Source organism: Schistocerca cancellata, chromosome 6, assembly GCF_023864275.1.
Source record: "Schistocerca cancellata isolate TAMUIC-IGC-003103 chromosome 6, iqSchCanc2.1, whole genome shotgun sequence".
NCBI classification, from domain to species: domain Eukaryota; kingdom Metazoa; phylum Arthropoda; class Insecta; order Orthoptera; family Acrididae; genus Schistocerca; species Schistocerca cancellata.
Window position 1 is genome coordinate 181531831 of NC_064631.1, and position 11982 is coordinate 181543812.

Here is an 11982-nt window from a genome sequence, read left to right on the forward strand (position 1 = left end):
AACTACGTCCAAGTTCTACCTTGACAGCTCATGGAACCCAACCTGCCTGTGTCAATGACCAAAAGACTGCCCTCTTGGGGGAAATGCTGAGCGAGTTTCGGCAAAGGCGAAAGCCATCACAACACGGAGGAACGACCAAGCGCCCAAGTCTGCAAGCGAAGCATAATGGCATCATGGTAGACAAGAGATACCGTCATACTAGTGACAAAGCAGAGTCTCATAAGAAAGGCTAGGTACAACGCAACTTTACGAACTCAGGTGTAGAGCCAGCAGAAAAGAGCCTCTGTGAGATGAAGCTGCGAAAGTCTAAAGTTACTAGGAGATCTGACAGTGAGGGAGGGACAACGAAGACACATGATTCATAACCTCTCCCACTGGCGCAGAGGGCGGAGGAAGCGCCAAAGCGTGTACCCCACGCTCCTCAACAAATGTCGGATTGATGAGTGCTGATAGTCGAGTGCCCAGTGTGTATTTTTAGCCCTTGTGTCAGGTGCAGATATCCACTGAGAGGGGAGGCTATGGACGTTGACCATCGAAACACCCAGCTGTCTTCGATCGCTGTGGAGTCACAAGTCCAGCTGGACAGACGCTGCTGATGCCAGCTGCATTGCCAACTTCTGAGGCCGCACTGATGGGACATGGAGGCCACCATCAGACTGCATTTCTGCTGGATATTTGACCTGCATGACCTGGACGCTGACTGATATCATCCGAGTGGGAGGACACTGCTGGTGTTCATCCCATCATTGTGGTAGACACCGATGCTGCTGGCTCCTGTCTCCTAAATGGGGGCTGGGGGCCGACCCCTGCATGCCAGCGAGTACTCCAGATGGGCCTGGGGCATTACTCTTGAATACAAAACATCGACGCCAACGAGTTCATTTTGGAGATTGATTTGTAGAGCTGGAGGCCGCTGGTATTTGCGGGTCGACGGCCAACCTGTGATGCAGTAGCCGCCACCTGATGATTGGCTTCACTGGCCTTACTGCTGCGAGTCAAGTGCACATTGGCTTTCCTCCACTGACGAGGGACTGTTCTGCTGGCCCGGCTATGATGTGGCACTTTGGAAGACAGACATTTTATTACTGCCTAATAAATGTGTTATTGTCAATGATGTTTTCTTGGTACTCTCGAGGGTAACTAGGTCCTCACCATCGCTTCCTATCCAGCCTTCTCCTGACAACTGTAGGAATGTGGGATGGGATCCCTATAATAGTTTCTTTATGGCTGCTGTACCACCAATGGAGAGAACAGACATAACATATCAATGTAAATATGAGTGAGGACGGCTCTAGGTACTTTCAGTGTGGATGCACCATAACTTCGAAACCCTACGAACAGTGGGGCTAATTAACGGGGAAGCAACTTGTGCATGACACATTGAGAATTTGAGTTGGCTTATATGCACATCCAGATAGCCAAGGTGGTTAAGGCATCTGTTCCACAGAAGGAGAGCGTCTTGGTTCGACTCCTGGTCCAGCACAAATTTTCAACCTGTACCACTGATTTATTTCGATATCCTTAGGCGGCTCGTCCTGATTTGTCTTAATATAATTTATTTTCGGCTGATGTAACGCTAGTGGTGTCTTCTCTATCGGATATGTCTGACAGAACAGACACCATATTATCAGTTTAATTTCTCTAATATTTTGAGGAACATAGTTCAAAAGTTGGGCTCCTGACACAGAAAATGATTTAGAAACCATAACAGAATGTTTAGTGGTACAGTGCGGATTTTGTTTCGTTGAGTACATGTATTTCTGTTGTTCTGCTCAAATGGTTCAAATGGCTTTGAGCACTATGCGACTTAACTTCTGAGGTCATCAGTCGCCTAGAACTTAGAACTAATTAAACCTAACTAACCTAAGGACATCACACACATCCATGCCCGAGGCAGGATTCGAACCTACGACTGTAGCGGTCGCTCGGTTCCAGACTGTAGCGCCCAGAACCGCACGGCCACTCCGGCCGGCTGTTCTGCTCAGTTGTGTAAGGGTTCAAGATGTATCAGAGGGAGTGCAATGATTGAGAAGACGATAGAGCAAACAGAAGGTATGGTAATCTCTACGCTTATCAGCATGTAGCTGCGATAACTGTTCATAGGCGCGAGCGATATGGTCGAAATAGCGAACATCGCAAATGTATCGCACGAAAGCATTCATTGACAGCTTCAGCCAATGCAAACTCTCATACGTATATATATATATATATATATATATATATATATATATATATATATATATATATACGTATGAGAGTTTGCATATATATATACGAATTTTTCTTCAACCCCTGTATATACAGGGTGTTACAAAAAGGTATGGCCAAACTTTCAGGAAACATTCCTCACACACAAATAAAGAAAAGATGTTATGTGGACATGTGTCCGGAAATGCTTAATTTCCACGTTAGAGCTCATTTTAGTTTCGTCCGCCTACGCTCAATGGAGCACGTTATCATGATTTCATACGGGATACTCTACCTGTGCTGCCAGAACATGTGCCTTACAAGTACGACACAACATGTGGTTCATGCACGATAGAGCTCCTGCACATTCCAGTCGAAGTGTTCGTACGCTTCTCGACAACAGATTCGGTGACCCATGGATTGGTAGAGGCGGACCAATTCCATGGCCTCCACGCTCTCCTGACCTCAACCCTCTTGACTTTCATCTATGGGGGCATTTGAAAGCTCTTGTCTACGCAACCCCGGTACCAAATGTTGAGACTCTTCGTGTTCGTATTGTGGACAGCTGTGATACAATACGCCATTCTCCAGGGCTGCATCAGCGCATCAGGGATTCCGTGTGACGGAGGGTGGATGCATGTATCCTCACTAACGGAGGACATTTTGAACATTTCCTGTAACAGAGTGTTTGAAGTCACGCTGGTACTTTCTGTTGCTGTGTGTTTCCATTCCATGATTAACGTGATTTGAAGAGAAGTAATAAAATGAGCTCTAACATGGAAAGTAAGCGTTTCCGGACACATGTCGACATAACACATTTTCTTTCTTTGTGTGTGAGGAATGTTTCCTGAAAGTTTGGCTGTACCTTTTTGTAACATCCTGTATATTCGTAGCGCGGTTCCTCACATGTTGACGATACAAAAATGTCTGTCACAAAATTTCGTCCTGCGCATATTTCGGGCAGTAAATGGACCTTAAAGATTGGCAATCAGGCACCAATGTAATCACATGCACAGTAACTACCCCTGTCAGCTAATACAGCTAAGCTCTGCAGTTGGTACAATGGATAGCGTTTCGGATTGGCATGGAGGAGTTAGAGGGTTCGATTCCGACTCGAGGCCTCCTGGTATTTATTTTTGTTTGCTGTAAGTAGTCTGCGTGGTATGGTATCTGGCGCCTCAATTGTCATGCAGAGATTACATTGGGTTTTCTACAAAACATCTGCAGTTACGCACTTCGAATACAGAAACAGGCGTGAAACATGTAAAACATACTTAGTGCTTGATGAAACATTATCAGTAATAGAAAGTGATGAAAGCTATGAACTTATAAGAAAGGTAGATAGAGGTGGATTGTATTGCCCTAATAATGAGGTCATTAATGCTGTTATTTTCACTTATTTGATTGTTAAAAACTTGGTGTCTGGAGAACATGAGCTCTCCTTCATGAGATGTACATCCCAGAGAAATCTAGTTATAAGATTAGCTGTTGATGTAATTAAAAGGGAAGACTTTTTCCTAAGGGAGTTTTCTTGTAATCAGGTAGACCACACTGGTGACAAAATTCTTCAGTCTGCAGTATATATTTCTCAATAATTATGTTAAAAAATTAATGACAGCCATATTGGCAGTAAAACGAAAAAGAGAAAACTGTCAACTGTAAAGTAGTTTAGAATAAATTTTGTGACAGGTTAACAAACATTTACATTTGTCATTCTCTCCTAATTCCTACTTTTCTCTACTTGATGTGTGTAGCAGCATTGCTTAAAATGAATGTTCATAAAATTAGGCCTATATTCTATTTACAATGATGTCATATCATTATCAAGAATCTTCTCTTACATATTTGAGAGTTTTGATGAGAGAGACAGACAAGGTGTCAAACTTACAAAATCCCTGATTTTGCTTTGTGGGTTAAAGGTTAGAGTAGATTCAGTTTTTGTACTGTAGATTATATGAGTCTCATGGGTGTGGGACATGTCAGAAGATATAACATAAAAACATAGGACACTTTAATATAATACTCACTTCCCTGATCATTTTGCCTGTAGATTGTCAAGATATCCAGATACTTCACAGTAAACTTAAACTGCTAATATCTACAGAATGTACACAGTCAGAACGAAACATAATTATACACTTTTATTAAATATATCATACACAAATTAACTAATCTTGACTGTTGTGGCCAAGTGCTGTCAGAGCTTAAATCTAACAGACATTTTTACGTCAGCTGTTCTAACAGTCCCTGTTAAAAAAATTCATCTGCAGAGTACAAAAGGAGCTACCTACCAAAAAGCTTTTCAACCTGTGCTTTATCTTAAATCAAGTTTTTAATGATTGCTGGTAATTTATTGAAAATGTGTATTCTTGAATATTGGACCTAGGTAAGTGATTTTAGGTCTTTATGTAGATTGTTCTTATTCCTAGTATTGGTACTATGTATTTAGCTATTGGTTGGAAGTAGAGACATATTGTTTGCAACAAATTGCATTAAGGAATAAATATACTGAGAAGCAGTGGTTGGAACACCCAGTTCTTTGAGTAGATTTATACATTATGTTCTTGAATTGACACCACAAATGAGTCTTATTTCACGCTTTTGCATTGGTTAAATGAGCATTTGTAATTAAACTTTTCACTGTGACAATATCTCCAATATCTATGCGATCATTGATGAGCCATTCATGCCGCAGTGAATTACATTTTTGTCCCAGTAATAAACTTATGATCACTACAATAATTTCGTCATCCTGTTACGGAGTATCTCTGTTAGTGTCATTTACTGACTAATGGATCTAGGTTTCTGTAGCGACGTTTTTCTTAACAAGTAAGTCAGATTTTGCATTCGATTTTAAACACAACAGAAGGAGATCACACTGCGTTGTAATCAGTGAGCCACATTGCACACAATATCATACAGGGGCGGCACAGTTTCTCTGTAAAGGGCAAATTTAAAGATCAGTGAATTTGTTATGGTTTCATGAAAGAAATACACGTTCATCGGCTCTAGCGCACAGGCTGTCTTGCAGCGGCAGAAGGTGTTAGCCTAGCACTGATGACGTCATAGTTCCGCCGTGAGGCCTGTGTATCAGAAGGTGTTGGCACGACTCGCGTTTATCCCATTTATTGTTTGTCATCTATTACAGTACTGCCGCCTCGTTTTCTTATTCCATTTACTGTCGTCACTAACTTCCTGCCTTACTTGCGCGTGAGCAGCAGCAGCAGCAGCGCGAATCGATAAGTGCACTGTCGTACCATCTCTGGAGTGAGTGATACTATTTCTGGGTCGTCGTGTGTCTCCGAGTCAGTTCGGGATAGACCAGCAGTGCAGTCGGGACACGGCAGCAGTGAAGTCGGGGGCGGAACGCCACTGAGGTGCGGACAGCCAGTGCTCGCCGACTGCTGGCGACACACATAAACTATCCGACAGAGGGACATTGGAGCAGGATGACCGTTGGTTGGTCGTTTGGTGGGTCATCTCATCAGCTGACGATATTTGCCCTATCCTTACTTACACCAATGTTGCACATATATTGTGTTGTAAATTCTGCAAATCATCAGATATCCTAAAAAGGCTAGCGTTCTGCTTCACGTTTGGCATCTGCCTACCTACCACAACTCACACTTCCTACCAGCTCACCCATTTCTCACACTTTTTTTCTTGGAACAACTTCAAATCCATTGCGTGAATCGGAAAAATCAGTCCCAGCGCCCAACATTCTACACACCAATCATCAAACCCATCCAGGTGCCCCACTGCACCACTACGCCCACATCCCACCTTCTATGCACCTTCACATCTCGATAAAAAGGAACAGAATGTCGAAACACTTCACAATCCATTTCGAATGCAGGTATTCACCTAAGCTGTCACTGAAATGGAAAAGGATGGGATGAGATGTCAAGGTCAAGGTTTCTCAGCAAGAAAGTTTTGGTGTTGATGTTGTTAAGGGAAAAGTGTCCTGATCTGCCAGCATTGGAAGTTAACTTATTTTCATAACATAAACTCAAGGTACAGTATGTGTTGTGCTCTTGTGTGCTCTTAGATTTGATTTTATTATTTTGCTTTGTTGCTGAGATAAACTGCAAGTATTCCATAATGACTTCCATATTTTTATCGTTGACTGTTCTTGCATAGGAGAGGCCAGACATCTGAAAGTGAAAAACGATTTAAATAACGATGATAACTGAACAGAGCTGATGTATATACTGTGCATAAATAAGAAGATAATTGGTGAAACTATTTTCATTAAAGAAGCTTATATTAAGTAAAAATGTCAGCTCTATTGAAGGATAAAAATACATTTGTTTATTTAGGAAAAAAATAGTGGATAAAGTAAATAAGTAAATAGGCTCTATGTATTCCCCCTCTTTGATGTGTTTGGATATATAATTTTTTAATACTATTATATGAAACAACATATATATATATATATATATATATATATATATATATATATATATATATATATATATTCGCTAGCAAATATATATTTTTATTTTGAAATGTTGTTTCATATAATAGTATTAAAAAATTAAGTTAGTACTGTTATTTTCTTAGAATGCTTAAAAATTCCTATAGAACTGCTGCAATGTTACGTTCCTACTTGTACTCAAGCGTATCACATTATGATATGTCATCATGGTTCAAGGGAATACCAGTCTCGCTAAACACCAGCTTATACTTCAAAACAGAGCAACGAGAACAATCGTGACATGTAGAGAAACGCAAAAAAAAAAATTCAAAGAGCTAAAAATCATGATCCTACCACATATAACATTACAAAAATATACACCACGAACTTTCAGAGTCAGACAACTATAAATCAATATACACGAAAGCCACATATCAAATAAGTTCTCTTTTATCACCCAAAAAATCTTGCTTAGTGAATTGCCAAAGGAAACGAAAAGAATTACATGAATTTAGGAAAAAAACTTCAAAAAATTTTAATTAGTAAGAGTTTTTATGGAGTCCATGATACTTGCATCATTAGCAATCATAGGAGAACAGCTTATTTCCTTAGCTGTAGTGAACTTAGGTTCTTATTTTAAAAAATAAACTGTATTCATGCAGAAATATTTATTATTCTAATTAAGTGTATTCTGACCATTGTTATATGTTTGGTTTAATGTTGTCCATAAGATTATTTTACTAATCAACACATAATTTTGTAAAGCTGTTCCATGTACTATTATCTGTGTAAAGGTAGTCCACCCACAATGATTTGTCTGAGCGCTTCACATTTACACAGACAGATCATAGCATGTGCCTAGGAGATTTGGGAAGATATGAAATGTGCTCAAACCTGGAAATTGGAGTTGGAAGTTAGAGCACAACTGCTCAAATCTGCAGGCATTAACCACATCTGCACAGAAAAATCGTAGCAAGTGGTCCAAAAAATGTTACTGAATCAGTTATTTGTTCCATCTAATGTTTCTTGTCTGTGGGTGCGCAGTGAACTTAATGTGGCAGATACACATCAATACCCTAGAGAGTTCATTACTGAATTTTTTCACATTTATAGAAGTAATACATATTTTTGGAAAGTTAAGAGTCAGGAATAAAGCAATCAAGATAAGAAGGCAGCTGTTTATAATTCTTTAATAGAGAAAGTACGAGTGGCTGACCTTATAGCAAACAGGGAAATTCGTTGTGGACTGTTTACTGCAAAGAGCTCAACACTGTAACGAAATCCCTATATGATATGTAGTTCATAACAAGAGTGAATTACAGGTGAACTGGAGAATTCACTACCACAACACTAGAAGTAATACTTTTGAGACTATGAATCCATATGTAGATCTCAGAATTGAGTTTTATTTTCTGGTATAAAAGTTTGTTACAGGTTGCTGGTAGGCTTAAGACAGGAAATTGAAAATTCCGACTCAGAAACGAACCAAAGTATAGCTCACTGGCCACACCAATAATTTCTTAGAATATACTGAGTTCCAAACACATCTAAAAGAGTAAGAATATGATCTGTATCTTGTCACAATATTGGTGTATTACAGGATTGAGGTACTTTATTTGACTTCAAGGAATCCTCCTTTAGGGCAGTGTAAATAGCTCTGCTTGTGTTGAGTATGATTTCACTCAATGCTTGTTTCGAAATTTCGGTATAAAATTCTAGATCCTTGCAACTTCCCCCTGCAGCCAGGAACCTTAACATTATCATTTGTTGCTCATGTGGTGAAACTTTTCTCATCATACAAGTATTTTTCCATATAATACAAGGATGATAAATAAATTGAATTGAAATTATTAGCAATTCGCCATACAAAATTGACCAGTGACATCTTCATAATTCTTAGTTCCTTACTTCCGATATGGACAGTATCTTATAACCTCACTTTGTAAACACACTACTATTTGACACTGATGTCACTTGCTGTTCTACTAACAGCTGGTGTGAAACAGCCTCAGCGATCTCTATTTTACCTGGATGTCGAACTTAAGCTGGTTGTATGTGTTGGCCAAAGACGCTCGATTTAGTTTCTTGCCTGATTACAACATGGCTGGCACAAATTGTTATGAGAACACAAAATGAAGATACTTTTCGTGTGTGATTCCACATAGTCTATAACATCATATGTTGATATAAATTTTTAAGTAAGGAATTATTTATCATATACAGGTAGGTGGAAATTTTTTGCCTATCTTCAATGTGGTGTGCTAAACAGGCGACAAGAATCTATAGGCATGCTGAAGTTCCGTGCTCTAAGATCAGAAATCTACACCCAGATAGTACAGTTATCACCGATCGGCATTTATCCACCCTCTTCTGCAGTACTTCAACCAACCCCCAACAATGAAATTCTTTCTGAGATATATGGTCACAGACTTGTTTGACTCATGAAATGGGAGATGCTAGCACATAGACGCCAATTATCCCGTGAAAATTTAGTTATGAAAGTAGTAAATCGTCTCTTACATGTTACGTGTAGTGCAAATTCTTTGGTTACTGGTTTTGTCTCCAGATTTCGAATGAATTAATGGAATACAGACTTTCCTTTCAGTTTCACTGTAGTGTTGAAGAAATAGTATTATTACATGACACAAAAATTTAAGGACCAGTATTAAAGTATCTAGAAATATATTGCATGAATAGGCACTGAGAAGACAAGATTAGACCTAATTTTATCATCCACATAGAATTTAAGGAGTCATTCTTCTAGCAGTCCATAATCTATTGGACTGGGAAGAGACCCTAATGTGTAGTTCAGTGCTAGGTACCTGCTTCTACGCACTTCACAATGGTTTGCAGAGTAAGCATGCAGAAGTAAAGATCTATTATAGAATGTCTGCGATACTGCTGCACCTATTTAGGAGGTGAATATATTAACTCTGGCAAATGATTATAATTTTTTTTGTAGACACCAGCTTTAAGGGTTAACTTGTGTCCTGAGATATCTACTGAAGTAGCTTTGTACTGTTTGTGAAAAGCATATATGCAAGTTTCAGGTGTGTTGAAGACAGAGTTTTAATATGTTAGTGAAGTTCACAACTGTTTAACATAGTGTGAGGATATATGTAGAGTTCTAATACGTTAGAGAAGTTAACAACTGTTTAACATAGTGTGAGGATATATGTGTAAGTCGTACAACTTGAATTCTATTTCGCGTAGGAATGATTTTCCTTTCTCAAGTTTGGCATGGCTACACATTTGTTTTCTCACAGGATATTAAAACTGATACAAGAATTACTTTTTCATTTTTCTTATGTGCTATTAACTGTAATTTTTATTAAATGATGGTGATTAAATATATATATATATATATATATATATATATATATATATATATATATATATATCAAATGTTCATTCCAGAGAGAGAGAGAATTCTATTTCTTCAATTCATTCAGAACATTTTTATTTTTATTGCAAGCAAACAATGCTAAAGAGGCGAAAAAGCTATCAAGAAGCAAAAACTTAAACAATTAAAATTGGTAACATCCAATGAGTTTAAGTTCCAGGCTTCCACAGAGTATACATACACAGTGAACAAAGCCTACTGTGCATGTTCTTAACATCAAACCACGCTAATCACATGATTTTGGGACGATGCTGGCTGTCTACAAATTTCAGTATTAGCGAAATTGTAATATTTCAAGTATTCGCTTTGTTTTATATACATTTCTACATATTTCAATTTCAGAAACAGGTATAATGCAGTACTGCCATTGCTAAAGAGAAGTATGTGAAAGGAGTGCCAGTTGCTTTTCATAGATATGTACAACAAACATATAATTGTAAATGTCGTATTGATATGAGGCACTTTATACATTGTAAAATAAAGAGACACAGGATTATAAAGTCTTGTATTGTAGAGACAATTTCTGCAATTTTAGGGTATGTGCTTATGAGACAAGATTTAGACAAATTTGGACATGTACTTGAGTAAACTGTCAGTCAGTGTACACATATTGGTGCAGTGTTCATACGCAGACAAAATTTATACATGACAGTCTGATTAATTTCCTCCAATTTATGCAAGTTCTTAACCCTTGTGTGTGAACGAGCGAGTTAGCATAATGGTTAGCACACTAGAATCACATTGAGGAGGGCAACTGTTCAAACCCATGTCCAGCCATCCTGATTTGGGTTTTCTGTTATTTCCGTAAATCGCTTCAAGCAAATTCTGGGATGGTTTCTTTGAAAGGGTACAGCCAACTTCACTCCCCATCCTTCACTAATCCAATGGGACTGACGTCTCGCTGATTGGTCCCCTCCCCCAAATTAATCAACCAACCTTGTGAATGTGTAAGTATTTCTGCATGAGGCAGTTTCATATACAGTGTCATTGCACTGTAATTAATTATAACAGATTCGAAAATATGAATCAGCGCAGTAGAAAATGTAAAAAACGAAGTTCTTAGCTGTTATCTTTTTATCACTCCAAAAATCTAGCATTGGTCTTGCATTTTTTATTTTTTTGTGCATAGTGTATGGTTTTGCTTTTCTGATTAGATGGCGAAAAGATGTTATAGATATTTTACTTGTCTGTAAAAAGCAGTATGATAAATAAAACAAAATTGAAAACAATAATGGACAAGCAGAAGGGTAAATCGCTTACTGTAACAGTTTTATAGTTCCAAAGCTGTTGTTTGTTTGTGGCACTGTTGCCCCCTCTACAGTTTCATTGCAATACGATTAATTACAAAAGAAAACGTAAAAAATATTGTTGGCTGTCATTTTTTATTCCCCTACCGAAAAAACGTAAATTACGTGGAATTTGAGCTATAACACAATGACGAAAAAGCACAGTACCATTGCTCCTCATATCCATAAGGTAATTTCAGTTCCTGGTATCAAACTGTTAAGATAACAGTAAAATGCATATACAAACTTTCACAGTACTTCTGAAGCTGATCCATCTGTAGCAGCGAAGTAGTAACACTCAAAATATGCTAAGTGCTATACAAGCTATAATGCTCCATTTAAAGATCACGTGACTTGAATCGAATGAGATGTTGCCATGTTGCGGACAGAATTCTCACTCTGCGCCTTCGAATGGTCATTCCAAAGATATTTACACTCCATGGTAACAATACAGTCTGATATAAGAATCTCAACACTCTGTTTCATTTTTGTTACACACAGCAATAGCAGCGCCCCAAGTGGACGAGATAGAGAAAGCACTTGACATAACAAATGTGAACAAGTATCTGGTGTGAAACTGAATAGAAATAAGTCTGTCATAATGAATATTGGAAGTGGATTAGGAGTTCCCATACGTTTTGCTTTTCTGATTAGCTGGCGAAAAGATGTTATAGATATTTTACTTGTCT